The sequence below is a fragment of the Ostrea edulis genome, chromosome 1 (assembly GCF_947568905.1).
Source record: "Ostrea edulis chromosome 1, xbOstEdul1.1, whole genome shotgun sequence".
Taxonomy (NCBI): domain Eukaryota; kingdom Metazoa; phylum Mollusca; class Bivalvia; order Ostreida; family Ostreidae; genus Ostrea; species Ostrea edulis.
This window is the reverse complement of record NC_079164.1, coordinates 87,491,342-87,500,122: the sequence shown is the minus strand read 5'-3', so window position 1 is coordinate 87,500,122 and position 8,781 is coordinate 87,491,342.

Genomic DNA, 8,781 nt, shown 5'->3' with positions numbered 1-8,781 from the left:
TACCAGAAGGACCACAAAGAGTATTGTCAAACCACTTACTATGTTATTTAACAGATCATTGTCAGAAAATATCTTTTTGGAAAATTGTTCACGTCATTCTTCTTTTTAAGAAGGAAGGGTCTCAAAGTATAGACCTGTCTCGTTATTATCATGCGTTAGTAAAATTTTGGAGAGAATTATTTTCAAACACGTATATAATTATTTTCATAGTAATGATCTATTTTATCGATATCAAGCTGGATTTTACCAGGTCATTCTACAGTTTATCAATTATTAGAAACTTATCATAGTATTGTTCAAAGTATTGATGAAGGGAAATCATGTTGTATAATATTTTGTGACCTATCAAAAGCATTTGATAGATTATGGCATAATGGTCTTAATTTCAACTTTCAAACTTATGGTATATCTGGTAGTCTTTTACATTGGTTCAGAAGCTACTTATGTCACATATCACAAAAAGTAATGTATACGAACATTTTATCGTCAAAACTTGATATATTTGCTGGTGTACCCCAAAGTTCTGTTTTAGGACTTTTATTATTTTGGATTTATGTTAATGATGTTGCTGTAAATATGCTATCAATGTGTAGATTATTTGCTGATGACAACTCACTCCAGCAGTCCTCATATACATGCAATATGCTAGAAATTGAATATAAGCTTAATTATGATTTACATATACTAGAAAAATGGTCAAATAAGTGGCTACTCAAATTCAATCCATCCAAGACTAAAGCTGTTTATTTTTCGAAAAAAGATAACTCTATTGTACCGAAATTATTTTTTTAAGGTGATAGATTGGAGTGTGTTCCAGTCCATCGTGATCTAGGCTTATTATTGACACATAACCTCAGTTGGTCTTTATACATTGATTCCATAGTTGATAAATCTTTTTAAAAATTAGGGCTTTTAAAAAAGCTCAACTTCAAAATTGTACATAGCTTTTATTAGACCTAATCTTGAATATGCTTCAATTGTTTGGGATGGCTGTTCTGTTCACGATACTGATAAGCTTGAAAAAGTACAATTACGTGCAGCACTGGTCTTCCTATTTTTGCATCTAGAAAATCCCTTTATTTAGAAACAGGCTGGCAAACTTTACAAAGTAGACGTTATATTGCAAAAACGACTACTATGTTTAAAATTTGCAATGGTAGCGCCTTTGTTTATTTAAATGAAATTATTCCACATAAACATGACAATATATCGCTTTATAATAATAGAAAGAAAGATCAGTTTTACATTCCAAAATGCAGATTAGAGTTATTCTAAAAATCATTTGTACCTGACTCTACAAAACAGTGGAATTTATTAAATGTAGAAGCCACAGAAGCCATCTCAATCAATTCATTCCGCAAAAATATAACAGACATTACAAGACCACCATCATACTACTCTTTTGGAAAACGATATATTAACATTATTCATACAAGGCTAAGATGTTCGTTCAATAATATAATTAATAGAGGACGTCTAATATATTGATTGTTATCATGATTTCAGAGGGGTTTTTTTTGGTATGATTTGATCACTTTATAGGTCTAATACATAAGCTATGTTCTTATTGTACCTTATGACTATTGCTTGTACATTCCATTATGCGATCACAATAAAGTTATGAAGCGAAATTTAAACATCGCTTTTCCTGTCATCAGGGGGCATCAGAAAGGAGTAGAGAGTTCTTAAAAAGGCGATGTTTCAAAGTCTGGATCAGGCTCAAATGCCTACACCCAGGACGGATTGACAAGCAGTTTTCACAAACAGGCGGCCCAGGCCAACCCGGCATCTAAGTTCAAACCCAATGAATCATTCAATTCTCTTAACACTACATCAGTAGGGTGGAATGCACCACCAAAGTCCAAGAAGTTACAGTCTTGTGTTGGTACAACTCGGGTAAACTATGTAATTTCTGTCCTAGACGCCGCTACAGCCATGCATACAGTCAATGTAGAGGGAAGCACCTTAGAGTCAATTGCAGGAAATAATTACCTATATTCTTTAGGGCACACCCTCATTATACTTTGGGCTCTTAAGAAGCACCTGACAAGCTACTAACATGCACAACTCTTCTTTTAAAGAAGGTTTTTACCTTCAGTATTTTGGTCCTTTGGGTGGTTTAAGCAAAATCTCTGAGGTCTGTTTCACCAGGTTGGTTGCTGGTCCGAACCCCTCCTTGTTTATAATTCTTCAGGTCTCCCCTATGAACTTTGTTCCAAAAATGATGGATATAGGACGCTCATACACGTACTCAAGGAGAGTACAGAGTTTAATCACTCCTATGGTTTTAGTCATTATCAACTCAAGTGAAATAGAAACAATCTACTTTGATTTTGATTACTCTACCATATTCGTTTTATATCAAAATATAGTTTTATATATTTCAACTGAAAGTCAGTGTTCCTGCCTCACATAACCAAGACGAAAAAGATAATGTTGGGCATTTTACAACTCCTCTCGGTCAGAAGCGTGGAAATCTACCTGACATAGTGAGTATTCACGTTTGTTCAAATCATTGTCTCGAAGGTAGGGTGGATCGGTTATCAAAGTTTTACATGCAAATATATAGGAAAATATTTTTAAAACTCCTTCTCAAGAACAACAGGACATATATCAATGTTAGTCATATTGACAGGGAAGCATCTCTAGGTAGTGCAAATTAAAGTTTGTTCAAATTGCCCCCCCCCCCCCTCCTGAAGTTGTGTTCGACGACAATCGAAGATGAAAGTTTTGGACATTGATATGAAAAAATCTTCAGATAAATCAAATTCAATTTTTGTTCAATTTGGGGGCACAGGGAAAGGGGTTTGCACTGTAAAATCACGGGCATGTCATCAATCTCTACCCAGAGTTATCGGTCCTTATACTCACAAATTTAGAGCAAGGAACGACAACTCTGGGTAGAGATTGGCATGCCATATCCAATACACCCTTGAAATTGGATTTACCTATAACCCTCTGCAAATAGCTCAGTAAGGTTCGAACAATAACGGCCGGGTCATTCCCAACAGAGCCGACATGTCACATGGACAGGTACACCGACACATTGTAATAATACCTGCATTCGTTCAAGAAATTGCACTTTAGTTAGAAAACTTACGACTTGGGCACGGACAGCTGACCGTTGTAAGTATTTTTCAAAACTAGATTTGGAGTACATTTTGTGGTTAAATAAGAGACATATGCATAAACAGAGACTAGCAACTTCCCCAAGTCTCGTATTATGTTATGGTTCCGTCTTTCGGTACAAATGCACGCACTGTTTTACGTTACGTATATCATCTCAAGAATGAAAGATATCAAGTCAAAACCTATCAGGAAAACCTTCAAAATACAATTTTTTCAGAAAACAGTTCAATTCAAAGTAAATGAAAGTGATGTTTCAAAAGTCGACACATGACCCAAACTCGGCAAAATCGGCGATATCTCAGCGAAAGTTGGGGTTTGCCAAATTTTGTGAATAACAGATTTATTGAACATCAAATTCAAACCTTGTTACATTCGATTTCAATTCAAGATAGGAGTGAAATCAACTTAAATCAATATCAAACCAATATTTAATAACTAACAACTCATAGGTGGGGCCGTCACATATTTCAAGCGGTAAACATGATGCCGTCAGACTTTCTTATTTTTGTTATATTTATGTCTATGGTAAAATAAAGAGTGTTTTAACTTTCATTTCGCAATATAACCGTTACTGTCATTCATTGGATCCTGTAATTGTATGTGTTCTCAGGTGTGACATTAAGGTTTCCTATCGATATTTTTGGCATTGTTTTTGTAACTTTTTGTTATGTACTACCCGTAGAAAAGGGGTAATTAATCTGTGCTTGATTTAATTTTTAAACTAACCATTAGGGGTTCCAAGACAGAGCAGTATGCTAAAGGTTCGATTGTTCATATTGGGCTTAGTAATGACACCACTACCTTATTTCAAACATTGCAGCAATATCTGCATAGTAGACCAAGATAACCTGGCCCATTATTGCTTCACTTAAATGGCAAGCCTCTCACTTCATATCAGATCAGTTTACTTCAATATTGCACAAAACCTTGCAGTTTATTCAAGTTGACACATCCACATTCAAGTCTCATTCATTTCAAATTCGGGGGGTGGGGGGGGGCAACATATATGCACCTCTTAGGGATTTCAGAAGAAGATATTAAAATCAAGGGTAGGTAGAAGTCTAGTGCTGTTAATTCTTACATTTGGATATGATCTTTCATAATTTCCAAATGCTTGTGACATTATACTGGTTATTGACAGTATGTTACGTTTGAGGTTCCTATAAAACTGTCTGGATAATTGGAGCATCCTTGATATATCATGCATTCAGTCACACTAAGATCTATTTTGGTAATCAGCACCTGAACCTTCTATCTAGGTACATTTCCATCAGAGTTTGGCCAGAGGGGCATGACATGGCAACATATGGCAAATAGTTAGTTGATCAGTTTGACCCTCTGGATGTTATAATGTTGCATTGTGGTGGCAACAGCATTGGTACAATGTCTCTGAGACAGTTGTAAAGATTTATGAAACTAACCATTTACAACCTTTATCAATTGTTACCTAATTGCAGATTTATTTGGTCTGAAATTTTGCTACGCACTTATTATTGTCACATGTTCTCTTCAACTTCTGTAGAAAAGTCCCGCAAGAGAATAAACAGTGCGATGAGTGCATTCATAATTCAAAGGGGAAGAGGTTATATTTTATACCCAGATCTTAAGTATTGTTCCCCTGTTTTGTATTGTAATGGGGTTCATCTAACTGATATTGGTCAGGTTATATTCTTGAATGCCATTCAAGGGGATCTTTACACTATTCTCAGGAAGGTGCACAACACTTTCCACAGCGAACAGTTGGTTAAGGTCAGTTGACTAGATAATATGACAGTTTGTCATGGTATTAGCCAAAATTTGCCGCATGTGGCGGATGTTTCCGGGCACCTTGCTCCAAAGCAGGTACTCGTCGACATATGGCCGAATTTTGATCTTTGAAGTCCGCCCTAGATTCCTGTTGTTTTCCAGGGTCCGGAGCCAATAATTGGGCTTTTGTCATTTTCTCATTTTCATTGAACTTGCTACGCCATACACTATTGAGAAAGTAGGTGTAGATGATTGTCATTGTATATCATTGTCATTGTGGAAAATAGTTATTGTGTGACTAACCAATTCTATGCATAATGTTACATCCATTTCATTGTTTAAACACTTGTTTACCCTAATATTGTTCATACCATTGTTCAGTCAATCATTTATTTTATATATAAAGCCATGACAAACACTGCCAAACAGTCTTATAGTGATTTATTGTGTCGACATAAATATTTTTCTACGAGTACTCTCAGTCCTTTTGATGATTTTCCTTAGTGGCTGCTAGTTTCTATGTGCTTATTGGCTGCTGGTTAGTGGCTGCTAGCTTCAGCCTGGTTTAGTATCAGCGCAGGTGGTGTCATCTACATACTTGACATTAGAGATATTTGTCTAGAGATCCGCTACCATATGTATAAATAGATCTAGTCCACACATATTTCCTAGTAGTACTCCTCCGTTGATTTTAGTCATTTCAGATTTAGAGTTGATGATTTTCATATGACGGTTAGATAGAAGATCTCTTTTCTAACTTCCCCAATAACTTGATGTGGTCAATGTGATCAAAGGCTTTTCTAAAATAGATGAGTAAAAGACGAAATGTTGTCTTTAGTGGCTTAGTACATCGGTTTTAAAAGAGTAGTGTGTGGTCGGGGTTTACTCATTGCACTTTACTGGTTTTGATCAATGTTGGGACATGCTGATCTTAGATGTTTCCATAAATATGGGGGTGAGTGCAATCGGTCACAGGTCCCATTAGGGTTGGTTACTGGTGTAAGCTTTGATATCGGTAACTAATCAGACTTGTTCTAAACTTCCAGGACGAAGCTTTCTTGGAACTATTGAATATAGCACATGCTGGCTTAACTTTGATGTAGACTCTAACAGGCTCTAATCAGCATCGCGTTTCCAAAGGGGGAGGCAGGCAAAAAAAAAATAATTCGACAAGCAAAAATTAATAAAAAACCAAATTACTTCCATGCTTGATAGCATACCACAACTTGGTTTTCATGGTCTTATGCGAAGAATGGACAGCCAATTGTATCATTTTACTTGGAAGGCTCGTAAAATACGTCACAAAAAGTTGGAGAAGACCCCTTCCTCCCTTAGTTCTTTGTGTCTGTCTTAAACTATCTAGCTCTCTTAACGTCCATAACCTCTAAACTATCTAGCTCTCTTAACGTCCATAACCTCTAAACTATCTAGCACTCTTAACGTCCATAACCTCTAAACTATCTAGCTCTCTTAACGTCCGTAACCTCTAAACTATCTAGCTCTCTTAACGTCCGTAACCTCTAAACTATCTAGCACTCTTAACGTCCATAACCTCTAAACTTTCTAGCTCTCTTAACGTCCGTAACCTCTAAACTATCTAGGTCTCTTAACGTCCATAACCTCTAAACTATCTAGCTCTCTTAACGTCCGTAACCTCTAAATTATCTAGCACTCTTAACGTCCGTAACCTCTAAACTATCTAGCTCTCTTAACGTCCATAACCTCTAAACTATCTAGCTCTCTTAACGTCCGTAACCTCTAAACTTTCTAGCTCTCTTAACGTCCATAACCTCTAAACTATCTAGCACTCTTAACGTCCGTAACCTCTAAACTATCTAGCACTCTTAACGTCCGTAACCTCTAAACTTTCTAGCTCTCTTAACGTCCATAACCTCTAAACTATCTAGCACTCTTAACGTCCGTAACCTCTAAACTATCTAGCACTCTTAACGTCCGTAACCTCTAAACTATCTAGCACTCTTAACGTCCGTAACCTCTAAACTATGTAGCTCTCTTAACGTCCATAACCTCTAAACTATCTAGCACTCTTAACGTCCGTAACCTCTAAACTATCTAGCACTCTTAACGTCCGTAACCTCTAAACTATCTAGCTCTCTTAACGTCCGTAACCTCTAAACTATGTAGCTCTCTTAACGTCCGTAACCTCTAAACTATGTAGCTCTCTTAACGTCCGTAACCTCTAAACTATCTAGCTCTCTTAACGTCCATAACCTCTAAACTATCTAGCACTCTTAACGTCCGTAACCTCTAAACTATCTAGCTCTCTTAACGTCCATAACCTCTAAACTATCTAGCTCTCTTAACGTCCATAACCTCTAAGCTATCTAGCACTCTTAACGTCCATAACCTCTAAACTATCTAGCTCTCTTAACGTCCGTAACCTCTAAACTATCTAGCACTCTTAACGTCCATAACCTCTAAACTATCTAGCACTCTTAACGTCCGTAACCTTTAGACTATCTAGTACTAGTACTTTAACGGGTTTGTATAATAGTACTTATAACGAACTATCCTCAAACCTAATTAGTACTTATCAATTCCCCCAGCGCAGGAGAACTACACAAAGATATTTGAATGCATTTTTCGGTACAAAATCTTGAACAATATTGAACACAAAATTCGCTGGCTGAAAATATTCAAATAAAGATATGGCATACTACAAGTTGTTTCATTTTGAATACTGATATTTTTGCTAGGTTTAAAATTCCAATTTCCATTTTTTTATTTAACGGTGCATAGTTTTCATGCATTCCGGAAAACTCTTTAACAACAAAATTTCTCGTATATAGTTTGAAGTTATCACAAAAGGAATTCTTTATCAAAATTTTGATGCGCTCGTTTTTCAAGTACTGCTCTTTCAAGTGATTTGGCCTTTGCAAGAACGTTCATTAATTTCTATTCGTTTTGAATTCGAATATCGATTATGAATGATAAATCTGCCAGGTTACATGGGCACGTTTATACCTCTGACATGAACAAAATCCCTCTGTCACAACGAGACTTCAGGGGATCCGGGCGATCTGGTCAGTAAAGACATGCGTGCTCGTGACGGACGGTACACACTCTAAAAGCAAAAATAACGACCAAGCGTATGGTGTCCTGGCGTTTAAGCCTGCGAACTGTCCGGGAATACGTACGCCATGACATTCCCTTGCAACCTAAGACCTGATCAGTTGCGCACTGACCATGTGAATGATCTGTTAGATTAAATCAGAATATAATAATGATATCTCGCACAGTGCATTGTGTAAACAAGTGGCCAGTGTGTTTCTTATGGAGCCTATTAAAGACATTTTTGTGCTTGATCTTTATTGTAAACTTGTTCAGACTTTCCCCCTGCTTTAATCATTACAAATGAATTACAATGTACTTTTACAGAATTAAAGTAAAAGAAGCTTAAGGATTCTTGGAGTATTTATAAAGCATTACAGAAAACAAATTTTATACCAAGAGTTGGAATTAATGTAAATGTGGGTGTACATGTAAATATAAAGAAAATTACACTTAATCGGAAGTTGTGGACTTGATTGATTGATTGATTGTTTTGATGTTTTTCACCACATTCAGCAATTTTTCAGTTATATAGTGGCGCCCAGTTTTTGCTGGTGGAAGAGAACCCAGATACAATGTAACTGGGAAGAGACCACCGACCTTCCGAAAGTAAACTGGGAAACTTTCTCACTTACCGGCGCAAGCGGGATTCGAACCCGCGCCGACCAGAGGTGAGAGGCCGTGTGATTATAAGCGCGATGCTCTAACCACGGAGGCAACTTTTATCAGGGCAAGGTAGAATACAAACCCTAACCCACTCCCCCCCACCACCACATTTTGTCACCTAATTTCAAAACAGACTTAAACCCGTGAAATATAGTAAAAATTGTTTCA